At 34.7% G+C, this 14,130-nt stretch overlaps 1 pseudogene; it reads left to right on the top strand.

Moving 5' to 3' along the window:
* Nucleotides 1-510: 510 nt before the first annotated feature.
* Nucleotides 511-13,373, top strand: LOC125666348 (uncharacterized; annotated as a pseudogene).
* Nucleotides 13,374-14,130: the final 757 nt, after the last annotated feature.

The raw sequence follows: 14,130 nt of genomic DNA, 5'->3' as shown, positions 1-14,130 counted from the left end.
GGAGTTTGAAAATGGTTTATCGTCCACATGATCCAAATGACCTCCGAGTACATACATGATGATGAAGCATCATGGATTGTGTGAGTGCGTGGCTCATGGGCCTTTTGTTCCAGTTTCTGTTTCAAAGTTCTTGTTTTGCATGCATGTTAAGAATTTTTCTGTTAAATTTCAGGTGCATTTCTTTTTAACCAACTCCATATTGACTTGCCAGATCTGATGAGAATGAGGTAATTATATATGAATAAAATGTACATTACAGCTATTGCATATAAAGTATTTTTCATTTCATTTTTGAATATTATTTTGATAACTGAATAAGGTTTATTGTATTTTGTATCACATGTGTACAAATATTTTTGCTGTGTGTGTTTTCGTATCACATATATACAAAGATGTTTGCTGTGTGTGTTTTTCTATTCAGACATCTTTTATAACTTGATAGCTATTTATATCCTATCCAAGTGGAAAGCGGAAAGCACTGGTAATGAATGATGCTCGCAAGAAAATGTGTAAGGCTATTTTCAAGTCGGACAATGTTGAAAAAACTGTGCTTGATGTGCTTGCCACCTCAAACCCTGATGATGTGGTTATTGGCAGCTACCAAAATTTTTCAGGCAGAAACCAAAGCAATTTGCAAAAGAAATTCAGGCTCCCTGTTACTGAAGAAGGATCATGACAGTATGATGACCTTTACGTGGAACAACTTTCATAAGGATTTGGAAGTGCGTGCTCCTAACCTGTTGAGGGTAATCAGTGCAGTTGTCAGTGATGTTCCAGTGGCACCATCAGAGTAAAAGTTTATAAATATCTTGCACACAATTGCAACAGGATGTCATGGCCTTAGCCAAGAAATGTCTTGGTTGCACTATTGTATTGCTTTTTTGCTTGTTCATGGTGGCTGCACTCAAAGGGTAAGACATGTAAAAAACAATAAAGAAATAATGATCTGATGAACATCATACCCGATTCATGCATTTTTTTTTCAATAACTTGGCCATTGTAAATACACAGTTATTTCATTTTCATATAAGATATTCAAAGACTTACTAAAATTGGACTTTGTGTAAGCCCTGGATCTGTGCACAACAAGTTGGCATCCTGGATTGACAAACTGAATGAAGATGTTATTCAGTTGAAGAAAGATTGGTCAGAAGGAGGAAATGTGAAGTATCAGTTGGTCGGAGACAACTGGGACAAAAACATTCTCCCAGATTTCAGGTAAACAGTTCTTTTGGAACTTAAACTTATAGTGTCACATGATGTGTTCATCAGTCGTAACAATAACTGCAGTACATGTGACATTAATGAAGGTCAATGTACTGTGGTCTCTCACATGTAACCACTTCAGTAAAGGTAACTCTCATTGACAATGTCGATATCTTAGTTACAGTATACCTTTCCTATATTTTCAGGACATCACAACAGAAAACTTTGTCATTACACCTGTTCAATGTTGTTGTGGTTGTGGATAGGATAATTCCAACTGACAGAGGTGTGGAAAATAGAGATGAACTGAAAACTGACATTAGATTGGAGACATTCATACCATTCATTGAGGAGCAAACTATTCTGATGGATGAACTTGTCTTCCACTTTGCTACTTAAGTGATCCAGGGAGTTCCTCAGATGAAAGCAGAATTTGCCAATATCTATCCTGCTCATCTGACTCATCCATACAGTGCACAAGCAGGAGAAAAAACAAAACAGGTAATTTTTCAATAACGTTTTGAAAATATACATGTCTTAACATATTTTAATACATGAAAATGTATGCTTGTTCCTTATTTTGATTAGTATGCAAGGTGAAGATAACGAACAGTGATCAATCTCATAACTCCTACAAGCAATGCAAAATAGATAGTTGGGCAAACACGGAGCCCTGGACACACCAGAGGTGGGATCAGGTGCCTAGGTGGAGTAAGCATCCCCTGTTGAACGGTTAAACCCGCCGTGAGCCCGATATCCTCATCAGGTAAACGGAGTTATCCGCAGTCAAATTAGTGTGCCAAGAACGGCTTAACAATCGGTATGAAACACGTCAGACAGCATTTGACCCAATGCGAGGTCGTATTGACGAACTAGATCGTTATAACGACCATAGAATTTGCGAAATGCTGACTTCAGTCGAGACTGTTGAAATCCCTGTACCATCAACTTGTTTGTCAGTAGTTTACCTCGATTTAAAAACTGACTATACCCAGAACAAGCTCTTGCATATCGAATCAGTTGAGATATATAAACACCATATGCAGGTGATAATGGAATATTGCTACAAAAATGTGGGAAGTTGACGATGGAGAAGCTGAAATCATCCCGTTTGTCATACAGTTGAGTTGTCAGTTTGCCGTTAATGTCTAATTTCAATAATATGTAAATGCAGTGTAGATATGTTTAAAATTTCATCATATTTAACGATTATACATCATGTCCAGCTATAACAAGAGGGGGTGAACTGATAATTAATGAATATTTTAAGAATGTGATTCATATCATAAAGATACATGTATGTGAAACTCCGCAGATTGTTATCATCCTAGAAATCTCAGGTTGACTGTACAGTTTGCTAATGTACATCATAAATATGACATCAGATTTTGCTTCCTTGATGGAGAACATTGTCATTCTAATGCAGACATTCTATTCCGTCATGTTCATAGATAATGCGATAAAACAATATTTTAATATACTTGCATATATTAAATCTAAGACGTGATACTGTGCAAAAAGTCCATACCTTTAGAAATATTGATAATGCGGCGTCTCTTTCTAAACATTTGTTGTATCTCTAACTGGTCTTTTTTTTTCTGGACAGGGAATTCCCAGGACCTTCATGTTAAATAAAATAAAAATCTTAGCATGTCCTTTTATTGTTAGCCCTCTGTCTACTCTCCGATATTTTATCACATCTTTTCTTTCTCATGAAAAATAATCCAGACACACATATATGTAGTCAATCTCAAATCAATGTTTTGAAAGTGTAAATGTGATTGTAAACAAGCAAAATATTGTGCTATAATGAAAACAAAATTAAACCATCAACTTTATAAAGTATTTTAACATAGAACTTATTGTATTTGCGCAGTGTGTATATTCTGCGTGATTTCTATTGAGACCTATTGCTTGTCATTTGCAATTATGAAATCACATCCTATTTCAAGTTAGTTATATCCTCTTTTAGTGTCGTTTCTCTACCTGTGAAGAACTGTATTCCTATTTCTCGGCTTTGTTGAAATTGTACATGTGAAGGAAAATATCTAAGTAAATGGTTTTTTTTAAAAAATTTTTTACATGTTATTAAGAGATGCAATGATAAAGAACCTATTTTATACTATGGTTTACTTTACGACTTTAGAGTACATTCTTCTACACTTTTTTACTATTTCCGTTTAACATCGTAATCTCAACAGATACATGTTGACTTTTGCACTAATTAACTTAATTAGTTAACTCGTCCTACCTGAAATTAATAAAGAATATCATGAAGACATCGCACATTGTCGTTCAGCCCATTGGACGAATAGGACGATTCCCAATTCGCCCCTCCCTAGAAAAGATGTGATTTACAGTGTAAATACGTTTGCAGATTTAGTGTAATTTTACTGCTAGTGTTTCTTGTTTATCTTTAGCCATCTTATGTAAACATCTTCCCTTGTCCCGAGAAAATGAAGTTCGTATCGAAAAATTGAGAATCCATTCTCTCTCTCTCTCTCTCTCTCTCTCTCTCTCTCTGTGTCTGTCTCTCTGTCTGTCTCTCTCTGTCTATTTCTGTCTCTCTCTCTGTCTGTCTCTGTCTGTTTGTTTGTCTGTCTGTCTGTCTCTCTCTCTCTCTCTCTCTCTCTCTCTCTCTCTCTCTCTCTCTCTCTCCTGTGAAAACTAAAACAGAGAATTACAGTATTTCTGGTATTGATACATTTTCAATATTTGCTAGAATTTTATGATATTGAATGCACGCGCTTATGAACATTCTCAACATCAAATCAAATCCACACACATCGCATCTCCGCATGACGTAGTTGTTACATTTGCTATATAAGGAAGGATTCTGGTAACACACTAGTATACGGATTTGTTGATCCAAGACACCAAAAAGCTTACAGAAAATTGTAAGACTCATTTGATTTTCTGCTATATCGCTATGATTATTTTTTTGAGGCAAATTGAAATAAAAAAAGTATAGTTTTTAATATGCAGTTTGTGACATTCCCTTTTGTTTTATATTGCATTCTCAACTATTAACATTTATTCCAATCGGTTAAAAACATTGGACATCAGCTGTATCTAGTGAACAATAATCTGATATCCATTTGTATAGAGTAAACTAGTCTTATTTCCTCTTTTGTATGGAAAAAATTAGTTAAATGTTCTTGTTGTGGTGATCATTTTCTTTTATCAGGCATATGTTGCTAAGTATTCCATCTGAAATCTTGATTGATGGATTCTATATTGTTAACCCTCCCTCTCGAGATATTTTTCAGTCATCTGGAGACGTTTTCGTTGAATGGCTGAAAAATTAGACTGATGGTCGGATCTTATGGCCTTTGAACATGGATATATCTTTATCGTACCACACCTGCTCTGACACGGACCTTGGTTTTGAGGTCTTATATGAAGGGCCGTCAAATTTAGTCGCCTCTTACGAAAGGCAAAGGGGTATTGAGGACCTGTTCCAACCCGGGTCCCCATGGAAACTAACATCCCGAAATACTTTCATCCTGAAAATGTTATTCAAAACACTATTGTCCATTCAGCACAGCTGGGAAACTATTAAGTTGAAGAAAATTAGGAGTTCAGATAGTTACACGAAAAGCATCGCATTACATCAATCTTTATCTTATCATTCATTGTAAAATTTTATACCTTAACCATCTCCTTATTCTTACAGAAATTCTTGATTTTCCTCGTTGTCGTTTTTTTGGTTGCTAATGTTAAGGAAGTCGTTAGTAGAGACGGCATCGGTCATCACCACAATGGTGGTGGGGATAATCACCAGGGAAACGATCGTGTTGGAGCAGAAGCACGCGGTCCTGCAACCAAATTGGAAAGCTCGGAATATCATCATCAATCGTGGTAAAGATCTCATTTCAGTTGATATACATGTACTTTGTGTTAGTCGATGTGAAATGTTAAATTGCGGTTTGAAATTTCTCTTTCCTTCTTATCTTAATTCTGTTTAAATTACGGTTGATCATGTATCATGTCTTCATTGTTCTAAAAATTGATAATAAAATTGATCCATGTATATTTCAGAATTCCAAAGGTTCTTATGGAAGGCAAAAGGCATGATGACAAATTCCTATTGTATGTTTGTGCTTCCTAAGAATAAAACAAAATTAATATGAACAAAGTCTGAATTATTTCTGCTTAGTTTGCACTCAATAAAGCATGCCGATTTCACGGAAGAGATATTAATAACTTATAAAAGAGCTGCACTTCATAGATCGTTGAAACATGTGTTAGAATCCAAAATAAATTTACTTATTGGCAGTTTTCTATCCATGTGATCAGTTATAGAATGAAAAAAAGCGAAGTAATTTGTTTATTATAGTATTTTGTTTATTTGAGGAAGATATATGACCCACTACGGGTGTGACTAGAAAACAGAAAATGCTTACCCCTTCGAGGCACCTGATATCGCTTTTAATTTATGCTAGAACCAATGTTTACCCTACTCGCAAGTTTCGTATTCTTTATAGTAATTATAAGATTGTAAGCCGTTCTTGGCACACTGATTTTGACTGCGGATAACTCCGTTTCCCTGATCAGGATATAGGGCTCACGGCGGGTGTGACCGGTCAACAGGGGATGCTTACTCCTCCATGGCACATGATCCCACCTCTGGTGTGTCCAGGGATCCATGTTTTCCCAACTGTCTATTTTGTATCTCTTATAGGAGTTATGAGATTGATCACTGTTCGTTATCTTCACTTTGCATTGTAAGTAACCATATCACCTTGCAACGAAAAAAATATGGTTGGAAAGAGAGGTGAAGATAAAGAACAATGACCAATCTCATAACTCCTATAAGCGATACAAAAGAGAGAGTTTGACAAGCACGTCCCCTGGACACACCAGAGGTTGGATCAGGCACCTAGGAGGAGAAATCATTCTCTTTCGATCGGTCACACCCGCTGTAAGCCCTATATCGTGATTAAATAATATCACACGACTTAGCGAGGATACAATTGCGTCCGGAAAGATTTTCGGGATATGATAAATCCTCTTGACTACGTACAAGACGTAAAGGTGATCGAACTATACCCTCTTCCTCGACCATTTATTTTTCAACTATTTGACCTAGTGACATATGAACTGAAGAAGCCACCCTCTCCAAGTTTGTAACCAGGTTATCAATTTTATTGTTCGTTGAGTCCAACCTTTGTCATATAATTAAATAAAAGTTATCTTTCTTTCATTTTAAAATGGTTGAAAGAGTTTTTATTTTGAAATTTGTAGTGACTATTAATTAGAGTGTTGGAAACTCTGTACCATCAATTTGTTTGTCACTAGCCTGCCTCGATGTAGAAACAGAACATGTTCTTGCGTATCAAATTTATAGAGAGATATAAGCAAGGTATACAAACAATAATGAGACATAACTACATAAATATGGGAAGTTGAAGACAAAGAAACTGAAATCATCCCATTTGTCATAAAGTTGAGGTGTTAGTCTGTGGTTGCTATTTATTTTGTAGTAAAATATCTAATTACGAAGCATATGTGTAGGACTTTATCGTTTCTTTTATTTCGATTTCAAAAGGAAAGATCGAATCGACATATGCATGCAAATGATTTTTCTTAAAAAATAAAACATCATATATATATCTATATTTAAATACGTCAAAATAGGAAATGAGTTTGTTGCTAAGCCTTCAGAGTTGAGTATCGCTTATAGTACGAAATAAAAGCCTATTAAATCGATGTCCTGTTTCTTGACAGACGTTGATATGATAAATAGCCATCATTAAGGCGTCCCAAAATTGTAAGCATCATCAAAGATTAGTTGTACTTCACTTACAGCTATTGTTGTCACAATGGAATGCAACAATTGTTGATTAAAGAAAAGAGGATTGACTATGGAGGGCTATAACTATATAAAATAATGCGAAAATGTATGTATGAGGATCAGCTAGGGTGAAAAGGAGGGGAGATAAGGGAAAGTAGGGACAGTAGGGGTGGGAGAAGAGAAAGAGGTTTAGTGAGGAGGTTCTAATACTTCGTTCGGTTTTCCTTTTTCACCACTACTCTGCATCATTAATAATTAGTAATATCTGGACACTTTGTTCATAGCTAGGCTTAACGAAATTGGAAGGATATATGTTTCGAGTCTGATACGATCTCTAGAAAACTTAGTAAAGATTTTGCAATAACAAACAAAAAAGAAAACAAATGCATTACTACTTGTATATGTTGTTTTGTCTATCAACCGATTCAATCGATGAGGGTATGTTTTACGCATTATTGATTACCGAACTGATACAGGCTACTGAGAAATACATTCATGTTACGGGGGTTTCAACACTCTTGTATAAAATCAGCAGTATGCAAATTCTATGGTCGTTATACCGATAAACAAATGATGATAACGAACAGTAATCAATCGCATAAGTCTCATCAAGGATAAAAAAAAATTTTAAAAAGGCAAAAAAAAAAAAAAAAAAACAACAACAAAAAACCGGACCCTCTATCTACCATACTTGTGATGAGGTCTAATTTGCAAATGTAGCCTCTCATTGACAAAAAATTTATACCAACATTAGACCCTTCTTTACATATTGCTCTTGGGTAAGGATCGCCTAGTTAATATGATAAAGATATACGTTTCATATCAGGTGTCACAGGCCAACAGGGGATGCCCACTCTTTCCCTACACCTGACCACCTAATTTTTATGGGATCGTGTTTTCCCTTTACTGAATTTGTATTCCTTTTAAAATTGACAATTTTAGCAAGTTTTGTTATCTTAACTTTTTAGAGGTGACAAGAAGAGACTAAACCAATAATGGTGAAAAAACATTTATTTTTATAAGAAAACCCTGAGTAAAACCGAACTACATATAGTTGATCGTGACTGAAATACACTAATACAGATTACAGATCCACGTAATTTACGTCATTACCAGATTTATGAATGGGTTAAAACTGATTCATGCAACAAATGTCTTAAAAAGACGAGAACCTTAATAAAACTTCCAACCTATGTACATAAAAAAGCAACACATTTGTAATTTTTATACGGTGATGAAATCATACGAAATGCACATATGAATCTAAGCATAATGTATGGGTTCCTTAACACACATCAATATAAATCAGTGGTGGATTTAGAGGAGGTGGTGCAGCAGTTTAAACTTTGGAATTATTGATTATTTACCATGATGATTTAAAATTCATTAAAAAAACTTGGAATTAAATTCACTTCTCAAAGTGACAAACTGCAAGAACCAATAAACCCCTGACTTTGTGGTTAATAATAAAATTGAGTCCTTATTCTCAACAAGGGCATCATTAACGGTGTACATCTTTCAAGTTATATCTGACCAATATTACATTCTAACTGTTGAAAACCTTGTGCATGTTAAAGCACTACACTAATTTCTAACTCCAGAATCGTTACAGTAAAGCTATATACAGAACTTACAAGTGTAGTTTATCATTTACAAATACACAAATTCGTTTTAAATTCTTCGATTTATATACGACTGTAGACTAGATTATACAAAATTCTCTGAATGTGAAAACACAATATATCCTCTATTTTATATCCATTAATTGGAAATCAACTATATCCAAAATCACATAGCAACTGTCATTAAACAAATGGTTTTATAAATCTTTTTAAACATTTTGACGGCAAAATGTCATTTGTTTATACATGTACTTAAAGAAAAACTTTAGCTCCTATTACACATAAATCATGAAATAACAATTTGTCATAGCTTTCTTAAATTGTGTTGCATAGTTGAATACATGAACTTTGCATTTATAACAATTATCCCAAGTTGAGACTTTTTGTTTTAATGCAAATATTAATACTTTTTGTGAACTGTAGAAAACAATATTGGGCCTCCTTTGATAAATATGGGCATAAATGGTAAACAGTGCAGCATGCTGGCCATTGACTGAGTGAGAGAAAGTGTAGTGGGTACTGGATAGAGCCAGACTTTTGACAGAATGAGATTCTGCAAAAAGCAGTCAGATGTAATGAGATAAAACTCATATGTGAGCTATAATTTTATGTTGGTATCAGAATTACCGTTGGAAAACCAAGATCTAGTTGAAGGGCAAGCTGGATTCAGTGACGGATTAAGGATTTACGAAAGGGGTGTACGTGGAAGTTGAGTTTTAGCCAAGGTACTCAGCATTTTGGGTGCCATATCTGGAATTTTGCTCACAATTTGTGGTCATGAAATGGAGGGTCCCTTCTAAATCTGCTACTGGGACTAGCGAATACACTGCTTTAAAATCAAGTGCTACTTTTTTAATTAACACGTCACGTGTTCGTTTATAAACATTGGTCAATACGAACATATAAGGATTTATTTTGAAAAATCCTTTTATAAGTACTTACTTATAAGGAGCATTGGGTAATTTCATACTTGAAATTTGAGTTTGGACCCCACAAGGGATATTCAAATTATTTTCTATACACACCTCTCCTGTCATTCAAATTCACGTGATGTAAATAAGCATTTTAAAATCCAACTCAGCAAGAAGAAACCTTTGTTTTTCGAATAATCTTCAAAGTGCAGTTAAGAGCAAATTTGTGCATTGAAGTTGTTTCAAATTGTCAGTATTGATATGATTTTTATCATTTTATCCACACATGATTTACAAAAACACTTGACTAAAATGTGGAAATTGAGCTATATTGTCTCTATAAGTGTTTTTTAAAAAAAACAACCCAAAAACAATGACCCCCTCTATATGTCTCTCTCTCTCTGTCTGTCTCTTTATCTCTTTCTTTCTCTCACTATATATCCCTCTTTTTCTCTCTTGCTCTCTCTTTCTAAATAAATAAACAACCACATTACAATGTATATACCTGAGACCTGTCATCCATATACACATTTTGTGTTCAGATTTGTGTAAGGAAAGTTCAATCATAGTAAAATCAATATTAATTTTGCAATGTCACGTCCATACCTTTACATACCTTGCATATATAAATCAATGTACAGAAAATATCATTCAGCGACTAAATGTTTGTAAGTATGAAATCATACTTCAACTTGCCCTGTGATCATGTGATCAGAAAATCAATAAGGGACATACACTCTCTAAGTGCAATCACTGTCTCAAGCTTACATCTGTACTTACTGACAAATGCTTCTCAGATATTGAACAGACACTATTCTTGGAAGGAAACTTGGAAATGCACTTAAACGTCATATGAGTCTAATATATGAAATCGGTGGTTTCCCTTTAAATTGTCGAGTCTGCCATATGGTGAGGAAATGCGCTATGACTTTCTGTGTCAATTCATCGGCAAGTGGTGACCATCTCAATATGAATGGAAAGTTCTTAAACGGGACATAAAAGTATAGTCGACTAAATAATCCTACATAGTACATCGATATTTTTATAAAACAATATAATTTAAGACATGTAATTACATCTAATAAACTTAAGTATCTTCTCCATAGTGTTCATGAAAACATAATGTGTAAATGATAGTGTAGATATTTTTAAAATGTCATCATATTTAACGATCATACAGCATGTCCAGCTATAACAAGAGGGGGTGATCTGATAATTAATGAAAATTTTATGAATGTGATTCAGATGTGATAAAGATACATGTATGTAAAACTCCACAGATTGTTATCATTCTAGAAATCTCAGGTTGACTGTACAGTTTGATAATGAACATCATAAATATGAAATCAGATTTTGCTTCCTTGATGGAGAACATTGTCATTCTAATGCAGGCATTTTATTCCCTCATGTTTATAGATAAGGCGATAACACAATATTTTAATATACTTGCCTATATTAAATCTAAGACGTGATTCTGTGCAAAAAGTCCATATTTTTAGAAATATTCATAATGCAGCGTCTCTTTCTAAACATTTGTTGTATCTCTAACTGTTTTTTTTTTGTGGACAGGGAATTCCCAGGACCTTCATGTTAAACAAAATTAAAAGTTAAGCATGTCCTTTTAGTGTTAGCCCTTTATCTACTCTCCGAGATTTTATCACATCTTTTCTTTCTCATGAAAAATAATCCAGACACACATATATGCAGTCAATCTCAAATCAATGTTTTGAAAGTGTAAATGTGATTGTAAACAAGCAAAATATTGTGCTATGATGAAAACAATATTAAACCATCAACTTTATAAAGTTTTTAAACATAGAACTTATTGTGTTTGCGCAGTGTTTATATTCTGCTTGATTTCTACTGAGACCCATTGCTTGTCATTTGCAGTTATGAAGTCATATCCTATTTCAATTTAGTTATGTCCTCTTTTAGTGTCGCCCCTCTACCTGTGAAGAACTGTATTCCTATTTCTCGGCTTTGTTGAAATTGTACATGTGCAGGGAAATAGCTTAGTTGATGGATTTAAAAAAAATGTTTTCTACATGTTATTAAGAGATACAATAATAAAGAACCTATTTTATACTATGGTTTACTTTATTACTTTAGAGTACATTTTTCTACACTTTTGTACTATTTAGCATCGTAATCTCAACAGATACATGTTGACTTTTGCACTAATTAACTTAATTAGTTAACTCGTCCTACCTGAAATTACAAAGAATATCATGAACACATCGCACATTGTCGTTCAGTCCATTGGACGAATAGGACGATTCCCAATTCGTCGCTCCCTAGAAAAGATGTGACTTACAGTGTAAATACGTTTGCAGATTTGGTGTAGCTTTACTGCTAGTGTTTCTTGTTTATCTTCAGCCATGTTATGTAAACATCTTCCCTTGTCCCGAAAAAACGAAGTTCGTATTGAAAAATTGAGAATTTAATTGGTTGGTATCTCTGTCTGTCTGTCTGTCTATCTATCTGTCTGTCTCTGTCTGTCTGTCTGTCTCTGTCTGTCTGTCTGTCTGTCTGTCTGTCTGTCTCTCTCTCTCTCTCTCTCTCTCTCTCTCTCTCTCTCTCTCTCTCTCTCTCTCTCTCTCTCTCTCTCCTGTGAAAACTAAAATAAACAATTATAGTATTTCTGGTATTGATACATTTTCAATATTTGATAGATTTTTATAAAATTGAATGCGCGCACTTATGATTATTCTCAACATCGAATCAAATCCACACACATCGCATCTCCACATGACGTAGTTGTTTCATTTGCTATATAAGGAAGGATTCGGGTAACACACTAGTATACGGATTTGTTGATCCAAGACACCAAAAAGCTTACAGAAAATGGGAAGACTCTTTTGATTTTATGCTATATCGCTATGATTATCTTTTTTAAGGCAAATTGAAATAAAAGAAAAAAATATAGTATTTAATATCCAGTTTGTGACATTCCCTTTTGTTTTATATTGCATTGTCAACGATTAATATTTATTCCAATCGGTTAAAAAACTGGACATCATATGTATCTAGTGGACAATAATCTGATATCCATTTGTATAGAGTAAACTAGTCTATTTCCTCTTTTGTATGGAAAGAATTAGTTAAATGTTCTTGTGGTGATTATTTCTTTTATCAGGCATATGTTGCTAAGTATTTCATCTGAAATCTTCATTGATTGATTTTATTTTGTTTAACCCTCCCTCTCGAGATATTTTCACTTGTTTAACCCTCCCTCTCGAGATATTTTCACTCATCTGGAGACGTTTTCGGTTAATGGCTGAAAAATTTGACTTATGCTCGGCACTTACGGTCTTTGAACATGGATAGATCTTTATCATACCGCACCTTCTGCGACAAGAGCCTTGGTTTTGAGGTCTTATATGAAGGGCCGTCGAATTTAGTCGCCTCTTACGACAAGCAAGGGGGTACTGAGGACCAGTTCTAACCAGGGTCCCCATGGAAACTAAAATCCCGAAATGTTTTAATCCTGAAAATGTTATTCAATAGGACTATTGTCCATACAACACAGCTGGGAATCTATTAAGTTGAAGGAAATTAGGAGTCCAGATAGTCACACGAAAAGCATTGCATTACTTCAATATTTATCTTATTATTCATTGTAAAATTTATAGCTTAACCATCTCCTTATTCTTACAGAAATTCTTGATTTTCCTCGTTGTCGTTTTCTTGGTTGCTAATGTTAAGGAAGTCGTTAGTAGAGACGGCGTCGGTCATCACCACAATGGTGGTGGGGAGAATCACCAGGAAAACGATCGTGTTGGAGCAGAATCACGCGGTCCCGCAACCAAATTGGAAAGCTCGGAATCTCATCACTAATCGTGGTAAAGATCTCATTTCAGTTCATATACATGTACCTTGTGTTAGGCGATTTGAAATGTTAAATTGGGGTTCGGAAATTTCTCTTTCCTTCTTATCTTAATTCTGTTTAAGTTACTGTTGATCATGTATCATTTCTTCATTGTTCTAAATATTGATAATAAAATTGATCCATGTATATTTCAGAATTCCAAAGGTTCTCATGGAAGGCAAAGGCATGATGACAAATTCCTATTGTATGTTTGTGCTTCCTAGGAATAAAACAAAATTAATATGAACAAAGTCTGAATCATTTCTGCTTAGTCTGCGCTCCTTAAAGTTTGCCGATTTCAAGGAAGAGACATTAATACTTTATAAAAGAGCTGCACTTCCAAGATCGTTGAAACATGTGTTACAATCCAAAGTAAATGTACTCATTGACAGCTTTCTATCGATGTGATCAGTAGCGAAGTAATTTGCTTTTTATAGTATTTTGTTTATCTGAGGAAGATATATGACCAACGACGGGTGTGACTAGACAACAGGAAATGTTTACTCCTCCGAGGCACCTGATCTCGCTTTTAATTTATGCTAGGGCCCATGTTTAACCTACTCGCAAGTTTTGCATTTTTTATAGTAATTTTAAGGTTGTAAGCCGTTCATTGCACACTGATTTTCACTGCGGATAACTCCGTTTACCTGATCAGGATATAGGGCTCACGGCGGGTGTGACCGGTCAACAGGGGATGCTTACTCCTCCTAGGCACCTGATCACACC

The sequence above is a fragment of the Ostrea edulis genome, chromosome 10, assembly GCF_947568905.1.
Source record: "Ostrea edulis chromosome 10, xbOstEdul1.1, whole genome shotgun sequence".
NCBI lineage: Eukaryota > Metazoa > Mollusca > Bivalvia > Ostreida > Ostreidae > Ostrea > Ostrea edulis.
The sequence above is the reverse complement of the archived record's forward strand: the minus strand, read 5'-3'. Positions and strand labels throughout refer to the sequence as shown.